Source organism: Mesoplodon mirus (assembly GCF_964341445.2).
Source record: "Mesoplodon mirus genome assembly, chromosome: 3".
Classification (NCBI taxonomy): domain Eukaryota; kingdom Metazoa; phylum Chordata; class Mammalia; order Artiodactyla; family Ziphiidae; genus Mesoplodon; species Mesoplodon mirus.
In genome coordinates, this window is record NC_138978.1 from 176,046,894 (window position 1) to 176,058,204 (window position 11,311).

Below are 11,311 nucleotides of genomic sequence, written 5' to 3' on the forward strand. Positions count from 1 at the left end.
GAAAAGAATTATGTTCTTCATGACCTGAGAGCCTACACATTTTTGAGTAATTTAAAAAGGTAACTATGAGAGCCTGACATTTTTCTGTATCTCACCTCTTCTACCTCTCTATCTGCAGGATTTGTAAATCAAAGTCAGTAACATCTTAGTAGCAAATGTCTTGTCTATCTCCCCCTTCTTCTCTCCTAACTAATCCTGCTCAATTTTCTCTCATCTTCCTGAGCATTTTCCATGAACAGCATTGCAAGTTGGTTTAAAAAAGAAAAGAAAGAAAGAAAAAGGAAAATGTTTTACAAGGGTTTTGCTGGTTAATTATTTACTGGTGGAATCACTCCACAAGGAGTCTGATTTCATTGGCTAGCAGTTGGTTTCTGTTGAATAGGCCCCCTGCGAGCTTGGTGAGCAGCTCTCGCTCCATGGTTTCTGGGTCACTGTCAACAGAGCTGGAACTTGCACTCATGTTGTCGACAGAAGTATTGGCTGGGGAACCCAACTCCGGCTCACTAGTCTCACTGGCCGTGGACACCACGGAGAGCAAGGACATATGCCGGGTGAGCTGGTCAGAGGGCAGAAGGGGGGCGGCATAGTCCGCTATGATACCAGCTACATCTAGATTACACGCCTTATCAAAGGTGATGAAACCTACATTTGCATTGGCCTTGCAGACACAGAAGGAGCTGTCGTCTTTCATCAACAGGTCAATGCCACACATATCCAATCCCAGGATGTTAGACACCTGGATAGCTAGCTGCTTCCCTTGTTCACTCAATGAGCACATCATCCCGACACCACCTAGTGAGCAGTTTCTTTGCATCCTCCCATCTGTTGAACAGTGTAACATTGTGCCAACCACATGACATCCCACAACAATGACACGTACATCCCTTCCATGAGACTCTTTAACATACTTCTGAAATAGGTATGGAGCTTCATGGCGAATAAGATGGCTTAGATTAGCCAAAGGGTGCTTATCGTGAGCCAATAAAACCGCTTTGCCTCTATGACCCCGTGTATTCTTCACCACCTTTGGGAACTCCAGTACTTCTGCTTCATCAATCATTTTAGCAAAATTTTCATGACCCCCGTAAGAGAAAGTATCTGGCAGAGGAACACCATGACCTGCCAACTCTTGAAACATCCAGAACTTATTAACACAGTTCAGGATGGCTTGAGGTCAGTTCATCAACCTGCTTCCCATTTTCTCTAGATGGCGCAAAACAGTGATGTCACTATCACTTTGCACCCAAGGGGTTGGTACTCTCACTACCACCACCTGAGGATAGGCAATAATTAGTTCTCCATTGATACAAAGATCCAGGTTTCCTTGCTCGATTGTTAGCACCACCTCATCTATCACCACAGCCCTAAAGTCCAGTTCCTCCTCACAACATTTGGCCTTTAATGCTCGTAAGATCTCTTTTGAGGGATAGTCTTCACTGATTCGATGATCTGTCAAAAACCACAACTTGGCAGCCACAGAGCTACACATCTTGATCTGCCTGTTTTCCTCTTCTGGGATTACTTCCTCCTGAATATAGACTCTTTCTAGCGAATCGAACTTGTATCCCCTTGCCGGCCTCCCAGCAAAGCCAATTTACTGACTCCGGGATGTGGTGTGGGAAAGTACAGCATTTACTGCAGGGCACCAAGGATGGAGAACAGGCAGCTCATCCTCAAAAGATCCGAACTCTCTATTGTGGTTTTAATTTGCATTTCCCTTATAGCTAAAGATATTAAACATCTTTTCATGTGCTTACTTGCCATCCGTATACCCTCTTTACTGAAGAGTCCAGATCTTTTGCTTTTTTTTTTTTTTTTTTTTTTTTTTTGGTCTGCGCCATGCACGACTTGCAGGATCTTAATTCCCTCACCAGGGATCGAAGTCAGGCCCTTGGCAGTGAAAGTGCAGAGTACAGTCCACTGGACTGCCAAGGAATTCCCTTTCTATTTTCTAATTAGATTGTTTTCTAACTGTTGAGTTCAGAAAGTTTTTAAAAATAGTCTGAATAGAAGTACTTTGTTGGAGTTTTTAGGGTTAGGATTTTTTAGGTTAGTTTTAGGTTCACAGCAAAATTGAGCAGAAGGTACAGAGATTTCCCATATACTCCTAGCCCCTCCACATGCACAGCCTCTCCTATTATCAACATCCTCCACCAGAGTGGAACATTTGTTACAATTGATGAACCTACTCTGACACATCATAATCATCCAAAGTCCATAGTTTACATTAGGGTACACTCGGTGTTTTACATTCTATGGGTTTGGACAAATGTGTAAGGACATGTATCCATCTTTATAGTATCATATAGAATAGTGCTAAAAATAGTGCTTCACCTATTCATTCCTCTCCCCTAACCCTGGGCCACCACTGATCTTTTTGTTGTCTCCATTTGCCTTTTCTAGAATTGTCATGTAGTTGGAATCATACAAGATATAGCCTTTTCTAATTGGCTTCTTTTACTTTGTAATACACATTTAAGATTCTTTCATGTCTATTCATGGCTTGATAGCTCATTTCTTTTTAGTGCTGAATAATAACGCATTGAATGAATTTACCACTGTTTATCCATTCGCTCACTGAAGGACATCTTGGTTGCTTCCAAATTTTGACAATTTGAATAAAACTACTATAAACATCCATGTGCAGGTTTTTGTGTGCCCATAAGTTTGTAAGAAACTGCCAAACTGTCTTCCAAAGTGGTTGTACCATTTTGCATTCCCACCAGCAAGGAATGAGAGTTCCTTTTGCTCCACATCCTCACCAGCATTTGGTGTTTTCAGTGTTCTAGATTTGGCTACTCTAATAGGTGTGTAGTGGTATGTCGTTGTTGTTTTCACTTGCATTTCCCTGATGACATGTGATGCAAAACATCTTTCATGTGCTTACTTGCCATCTGTTATATTCTTTGGTGAGTTATCTGTTAAGGTCTTTGGACTATTTTTTGAGTTGTTTGTTTTCTTATTGTTAAGTTTTAAGAGTTCTTTGTATATTTTGAATAACAGTCTTTTATCAGATGTGCCTTTTGCAAGTATTTTCTCCCAGTGTGTGGCTTGTCTTCTCATTCTTTTGACATTGTCTTTGCAGAGCAGAAGTTTCTTAATGTTAATGAAGTCCAGCTTATCAATTTTTTCTTTCATAGATCATGCCTTTGGTGTTGTGTGTTAAAAGTCACTGCCATATCCAAGGCTAGGTTTTCTCCTATATTGTCTTCTAGGAGTTTTATGGTTTTGCATTTTACATTTAGGTCTGTGATCCTTTTAAAGTTATTTTTGTAAAAGGTGTAAGGTCTGTGTCCAGATTTATTTTTTGCAAGTGGATGGCCAGTTGTTCCAGCATCATTTGTTGAAAAGATTATTCTCCATTGCATTTCTTTTGCTCCTTTGTCAAAGATCAGTTGACTATATTTATGTGGGTCTACTTCTGGGCTCTGTATTTTGTTCAATTGATCTATTTGTCTATTCTTTCATCAATACCACACTGTCTTGATTACTGCAGCTTTATAGTAAGTCTTAAAGTTGGGTAGTGTCAATCCTCCAACTTTGTCCTTCTTCAATATTGTTTTGGCTATTCTGGGTGTTTTGCCTTTCCATATAGTCTTTAGAGTCAGTTTGTGGATATTCACACAACTTGCTGTGATTTTGATTGGGATTGCTTTGAATCTATAAATCAAGTTGGGAAGAACTGATATCTTGACAATATTGGGTCTTTCTATTCATAAACATGGGATGTATCTCAGCTTATTTGGTTTTTCTTTGATACCTTTCATCAGAGTTTTGTAGTTTTCTTTATAGAGATCTTATACATAGTTTGTTAGATTTATACCTAAGTATCTAATTTGGGGGGGGGGGTGCTAATGTAAATAATATTATGTTTTTAACTTCAAGTTCCATTCATTCATGACTGGTATATTAGGAAAGCAATCAACTGTTATGTATTAACCTTATATCCTACAACCTTGCTATAATTGCTTATTAGTTCCAGGAGTTTTTTGTCAGTTCTTTTGGATTTTTTACGTACATAATCATGTCACCTGCAAAAAATTATAGTTTTATGTCTTCCTTCCCAGTTGGTGCACCTTTATTTTCTTTTCTTGTCCTATTGCATTAACTAACACATACAGTATAATGTTGAAAAGGAGGGGTGAGAGGGGACATCTTTGCCTTGTTCCTGATCTTAATGGAAAAGCCTCAAACTTTTCATTATTAAGTATGATGTTATCTGTAAGTTTTTTTGTTTTTATTTTGGGTTTTTTTGTAGATATTCTTTATCAAGTTGAGGAAGTTACCCTCTATTTCAAGTTTACTGAGAGTTTTTGTCATGAATGGTTACTGGATTTTGTCAAATATTTTTTCTGCATCTATTGATATGATCACGTGTTTTTTCTTCTTTAGCCTGTTGATGTGATGGATTACATTAATGGATTTTCAAATGTTGAACCAGTCTTGCACAACTAGGATAAATCACACTTGGTCATGGTATATCATTCTTTTTATGCAATGTTGAATTCAATGTGTTAATATTTTGTTGATGATTTTTGCCTCTATTTCATGAGAGATAATGGTTTGTAATTTTCTTTTCTTGTAATTTTTATCTGATTTTGGTATTCAGGAAATGCTGGCCTCATAGAATGAGTTAGGATGTATTTCCTCTGCTTTTTTTCTTCTGAAATAAACTGTAGTGAATTGGTATAATTTCTTCCTTACATGTTTAGCAGAATTCACCAGTGAATCCATCTGGGTCTTGCACTTTCTGTTTTGGAAAGCTATTAATTATTGATTCAAGATCTTTGAAAGATACAGGTCTACTTGGATTGTTTATTTCTTCTTGTGTGAGTTTTGGCAGATTATGTCCTTCAAGGAAATAATCCATTTCATCTAGATTATAAAATTTGTGGGCATAGAGTTGTTCATAGTATTCCTTTATTATCCTTTCAATATCCATGAGGTCTGCTTACTTTGAATTTAACTTCCTCTTTTTTTTCTAATTTTCTAACGTGGAAGCTTAGATTATGATTTTAGATCTTTCTTCTGTTCTAATATATGCATTCAGTGTATAAATTTCCCACTAAGCACTGCTTTCTATTGAGATATCTTCAAATTCAGAGATTTTTTTTTTCCTCAGCAGTGTCTAGTCTACTAATAAGCCCATCAAAGGCATTCTTCCTTTCTGTTACAGTGTTTATTTTAATCTCTAGCATTTCTTTTTGGTTCTTTCATAGAATTTCCATCTCTCTGATTACTTCGCCCATCTATTCTTATAGACTGTCAACTTTATCATTAGATTCCTTAGCATATTAATCATAGTTGCTATAATTGCTGGTCTAATAATTCCAACATCCCTGCCATATCTGAGTCTGGTTCTGATACTTGCTCTATCTCATCAAACTGTGTTTTTTTGCCTCTTATTATGCCTTGTAATTTTTTTCTTCATAGCTAGACATGATGTACTAGGTAAAAGGAAGTACTCTAAATAGGCCTTTAGTAATGTGGTAAGGTGTGGGGGAGGGGAAGCATTCTATAGTCCTATGATTAGGTCTCAGGCTTTTAGTGAACCTATGCTTCTGGACTGTGAACGTCACAAGTGCTTATTAATTCCTGAACTCCCCCCCCCCTCCACTTTCTGCTGCAACCCTGCCTTAGGTGGGACAGGATGGCTAAAGTGGGCTGGAATTAAGTATTTCCCTTACCCAAGGTCAGTTAGGCTCTAATAACACCTTAGCAGGGTAGGCTCTAGTTAAATAGTTTCTCCTGAGGACAGACCTTGTTAAGAAGAACAGAATGTTCTGGTGTGTTTCAAAATGGTTCATTTTCTCCTCCCCAGGCCAGAAGCACAAGGGAATTTTTCTGTGATACGCACTTGAGCACACAGTTGAGTTCCTAGACACAAAACTCACAAAAATGTGAAGACCTCCCTATGATAGGGTCTTCCTGGAGCTTTTATCTCTCAGAGTTGTTCACACTGAGCCTATAATAATTTGTCAATTACCATTCAGGTTTCTCTACCCCAGCACTGGTTCCCATGGAGGTTTTTGCTTGTGGGTTTCTGCTCTGGCAAGGTGTGATTCTCTGTATTTGCCTGTCTGTTTCTTCAATTTTGGGGTAGCAGCTTGCCTTGTGACCTCACTACTCTTAGGGCTCTAAGAAGGGTTGTTGATTTTTCAGTTTGTCAGCTGTCTGCTTATTAAGATGGAGTAGCAACTTCCAAGCTCCTTGCATACTGGACTAGTTGTGCCCTGTTTTTAATCCTCTAAACAGTGTTTCTCAGAGAGCAGAAATCCTTAATTTTAATGAAGTCCAATTTTTTAATATCTTCTTTCATGGATCAAGCTTTTGTGTGTTGTATCTAAGAAATCTTTGCCTAACTCGAGGTCACAAAGATTTTCATCTGTTTTCTTCTAGTAATCTTTTTAAAGTGTAAATTAGATCACATCAGTCCCTTGCTAAAACTCTCCAAGTGTTTTCTTTCCCTCATACTTAAAATAAAATCTAAATTCCTAATTTTAATCTACGAAGACCTGCACGATCTTGCCTTCGGCTTCTTCTTTGACCTCTACCTTCTACTCCTTTCTTACTCGTTCACTCTGCTCCAGCCACATTTGCTTTCTCACTGTTCCACATACCCTACTGGAGCCCTTGTACTTGCTGTTACCTCTGACTGGATTACTTTCCTCTTAGATCTTCACATGGCTCACTTATCAACACTGAGGACTCTGCTCAAATACCACCTCCCTGGGGAGCTCCCTTAGACCAGTCTATTTAAATAAGGTCCCGCTTTCATTTGCAATCTTATTATCTCTATTTCTTTTATAATTAATTAATTTGTTTATTTATTTTTGGCCGTGTTGGGCCTTCGTTTCTGTGAGAGGGCTTTCTCTAGTTGCGGTGAGTGGGGGCCGCTCTTCATCGCAGTGCGCAGGCCTCTCACTGTCGTGGCCTCTCTTGTTGCGGAGCACAGGCTCCAGACGCGCAGGCTCAGTAGTTGTGGCTCACAGGCCTAGTTGCTCTGCGGCATGTGGGATCTTCCCAGACCAGGGCTCAAACCCGTGTGCCCTGAATTGGCAGGCAGATTCTCAACCACTGCGCCACCAGGGAAGTCCTTACCTCTATTTTCTTCATTGCATTTATCTGGAATTACTTTATTTATTTGATTACTTGATTTTGCTTCTTTGTGCCTCTAAAATGTAAGTTCTTTGAGAGTAATGAGTTCTGTTCTGTTTACTACTGTATTCTCTGAGTCAAGAACTATGTCTGGCACACAACAGATGCTCATTAAATATATGCTGAAAAAATGAATTACACATTACTAAAAACTATACCTAATATCCTGGGAAACTCAAAATATGAATCTTGGAATAAGGGAGAGAGTAAGATTGGGACAGGGTGGGGCTTATTTTGAAGCAAAAGAAGAATGGACGTTTTCAGTGAGACCACCTGGAGAGAGGAAGTCTGCTGAACAGGACAGCCAGTTCCCAAGAATGTTGACCCATGCATGATTCCCTCTCCTAAAAAGAGTCCAAGAATAGACCTTCAGCAGCTAAAGCTCATTGCTTTCCTCTAGGGCAAGTGTTATCTCAGGATCTTGAGCTTAGTGTAATTTTAGGGGCCCTTCTGAGCCCCTAAAATTATATTGCCTCCAACATAATTATTGACAGGGATGACGTCTTTCAAATTAAATTAAAGATTAAAAGTTTCAGCATGAGAATAGACATATAGCTCAATGGAATAAGATTGAGAGTCCACAAATAAGCCTTTACATTTATGGGCAGTTGATTTTCAAGAGTGCTAGGATGATTCAATGGGAAAAGAATAGTCTTTTTAACTAATGGTGGTGGGACAACTCGATATTCACATGCAAAAAAATGAAGTTGGACCCCTGCCTTAAACCATTTACAAAAATTAACTCAAAATGGGGCTTCCCTGGTGGCGCAGTGGTTGGGAGTCCGCCTGCCGATGCAGGGGACGTGGGTTCGTGCCCCAGTCTGGGAGGATCCCACGTGCCGTGGAGCAGCCGGGCCCATGAGCCATGGCCACTGAGCCTGCACGTCCGGAGCCTGTGCTCCATGACAGGGGTGGCCATGGCAGTAAGAGGCCCGCGTACCACAAAAAAAAAAAAAAAAAAAAAAAAAAAAAATTAACTCAACATGGATCACAGACATAAATGTAAGACCTAACACTATACAACTCTTAGAAGAAAACATAATGGTAAATCTTTATGGGTTAGGCAATAACTTCTTAGATATGGTACCAAAACATAAGTGACAAAAGAAAAAAATATATAAATTGGACTTGATCAAAATTAAAAACTTTTGTGCTTCAAAGGATGCCATTAAGAAAGTGAAAAAGGCAACTATATTCCAATAAAAAGAAAGTGAAAAAGATAACCCATAGAGTGGGAGAAAACTTTGGCAAATCATATAATTGATAAGAAACTTAGGTTGGAATATATAAAGAACACTTACATCTCAACAATAAAAAGACAAATAGCCTAATTTGGAAATGGGCAAAGGAGTTGAATAGATATTTCTCCAAAGAGGATATGCAAATGGCTAAAAAAAAAGCACAAGAAAAGGTGCTAAAAATTATTAGTTATTAGAGAAATGCAAAATGAGATATCACCTCATAACCACCAGGATGGCTATAATAAAAAAGATGGACAATACCAAGTGTCAGTGAGGATCTGAAGAAAATGGAAGACTCGTTAATTGCTTGTTGGCATATAAGATAGTGCAACCGCTTTGGAAACATTTTGGCAGTTTCTTAAAAAGTTAAATATAGAGTTCCCATATGACCCAGCAATTCCACTCCTAAGAATATACTTAAGAGAAATGAAAACACAAAAACCTGTACATGAATGTTAAAAACAACGTTATTCATAATAGCCAAAAAGTGAAAAAAAAACTCAAATGGCCATCACCAAATTAATGGATAAACAAAATGTGGTATAGCCATACAGTGGACTATTACTCAGCCTGCAAAAAGGAATGAAATAGTGGTACATGCTACAACCTTAGTGAGTCTTGAAAAGGTTCTGCTAAGTGAAAGGAACCAGTCACAAAAGACCATATATTGTATGATTCCATTTATACGAAACATCAAGGCTAGGCAAATCTACATAGAAAGAAAGTAGATAAGTGGTTGCCTAGGACTGGGTCGGGGTACTGGGGGTTTGGGGAAGTGATAGCTAAATGGTATGGAGTTTCTTTCTGGGGGAATAAAAAAGTTCTAAAGTTAGATTGTTATGATTGTTTCACAACCCTGTGAACTTACTAATAACCATGGAACTGTATATTTTACAAGGGTAATTGTATGATGTGTGAATTATATATCAATAAAGCTGTTAAAAAATGTTTTTAATTAGAAATATCTGCTTTCAGTATCACATTCCTCCAGCATTTACTGAGCAACCTCTATGTGCTACATGAGGAAGATGCCAAAGTAGATAAAACATAATGCTGCCCTTGAGCACCTTAACTACAGTTAAGTAAAGACTCCAAATGCATCAACAGAGAAACTGAAACTCAAACATAACAGTGCAGGATCCAGGAAGGCAGAACAAGCCATCATGCCCAATGTACTGGAGGAAATTTTTCAGAGGAGGTGGTTTTTAAACTGAGATACAATGGACAAGTAGGACAATGAAAGAAGAAGCAGGGTTGGGGGGAATCCAGGCTCAGAGAATAGTGTACATAAAAGCACAAAATCACTGGTGAGCCTGGGGTGTTTGGGAAATTGTAAATTCATTTGGCAAAAGGGTGCATTTCTGGGGGAGTGATGAGAGATTAGTCAGAACGAAAAGGAAAGCTAGGCTGAAGGAACATTTATGCCATTTTTTTTCCTTAAAAAATTTTTTTTGGCTGCATTGGGTCTTCATTGCTGCATGCAGGCTTTCTCTAGTTGTGGTGAACAGGGGCTTCTCTTGTTGCGGAGCACGGGCTCTAGGCACGTGGGCTTCAGTTGTTGTGGTATGCGGGCTCAGTAGTTGCGGCTCGTGGGCTCTAGAGCACAGGCTCAGTAGTTGTGGTGCACGGGCTTAGTTGCTCCATGGCATGTAGGATCTTCCCGGACCAGGGCTCGAACGTGTGTCCCTTGCATTGACAGGCAGATTCTTAACCACTGCGCCACCAGAGAAGTCCCCATTTATGCCATTTTAAGAATTCCCAACGTTACGTTACAGGAAAGGAGAACCACACAAAAGAGACAATCAATAACTCTGCAAACGGTGCAGGATGGAGCTGAGCAAGGAGAGGCGGGGGGCAGGGAAACCAGTTCAGAGGCTCTTTTCCAAGATGACCAGGGCGGTGACACCAGGAAATGTGGCTTGGCTGTGCTCAAGAAACACTCCCGAGAGAGACTACCAGAACGTGTGGAGTAGATTTATTTGGATGAGGGTGAGGGAGGAATCTGAGATGACATTGGCATGTCTAATACTGGAGACACAATTCACTAGGATAGAGACGCAGGTGAGAGCAGCTTTGGCCAGAGGATAACATGTTTGATTTGAACATGCTATGTGTGCCTGCAGGACATCCAGGCGGAGTGTCCAGATGGTTGGAAATATGTGTCTGGAGCTTGGGAGAGCTATCTGGGCTAAGACCCAGATTTGGGAGTCTTTAATTCTGTAGGTGGAAACCGAAGCCTTAAAGTGGATGAATCGCCCAAGGGAAATGTTCAATATACAGAGTCAAGGGGAGAGGGACCTCAGTATTGGGGCCCATTTTATTTTATTTTATTTTATTAACATCTTTATTGGAGTATAATCGCTTTACAATGGTGTGTTAATTTCTGCTGTATAACAAAGTGAATCAGTTATACATATACATATGTTCCCATATCTCTTCCCTCTTGCATCTCCCTCCCTCCCGCCCTCCCTATCCCACCCCTCTAGGTGGTCACAAAGCACTGAGCTGATCTCCCTGTGCTATGTGGCTGCTTCCCACTAGCTATCTATTTTACGTTTGGCAGTGTATATATGTCCATGCCGCTCTCTCACTTTGTCCCAGCTTACCCTCCCCCCTCCCCATATCGTCAAGTCCATTCTCTAGTAGGTCTGTCTTTATTCCTGTCTTGCCCCTAGGTTCTTCATGACCTTTTTTTTTTCCCCCTTAGATTCCATATACGTGTGTTAGCATATGGTATTTGTTTTTCTCTTTCTGACTGACTTCACTCTATATGACAGACTCTAGGTCCATCCTCCTCACCACAAATAACTCAGTTTCGTTTCTTTTATGGCTGAGTAATATTCCATTGTTTATATATGTGTTGGGGCCCATTTTAGATGCAGGCAGATGAGAAGAGCTGCCGAGAGAGACAG

At 39.7% G+C, this 11,311-nt stretch overlaps 1 pseudogene across 1 annotated transcript; it reads right to left on the reverse strand.

Annotated features, from left to right (window-relative positions):
- Positions 1-328: 328 nt before the first annotated feature.
- Positions 329-1,489, reverse strand: LOC309800575 (beta-citrylglutamate synthase B-like; annotated as a pseudogene). Its single transcript has one exon. The product of its transcript is annotated as a beta-citrylglutamate synthase B-like (transcript).
- Positions 1,490-11,311: the final 9,822 nt, after the last annotated feature.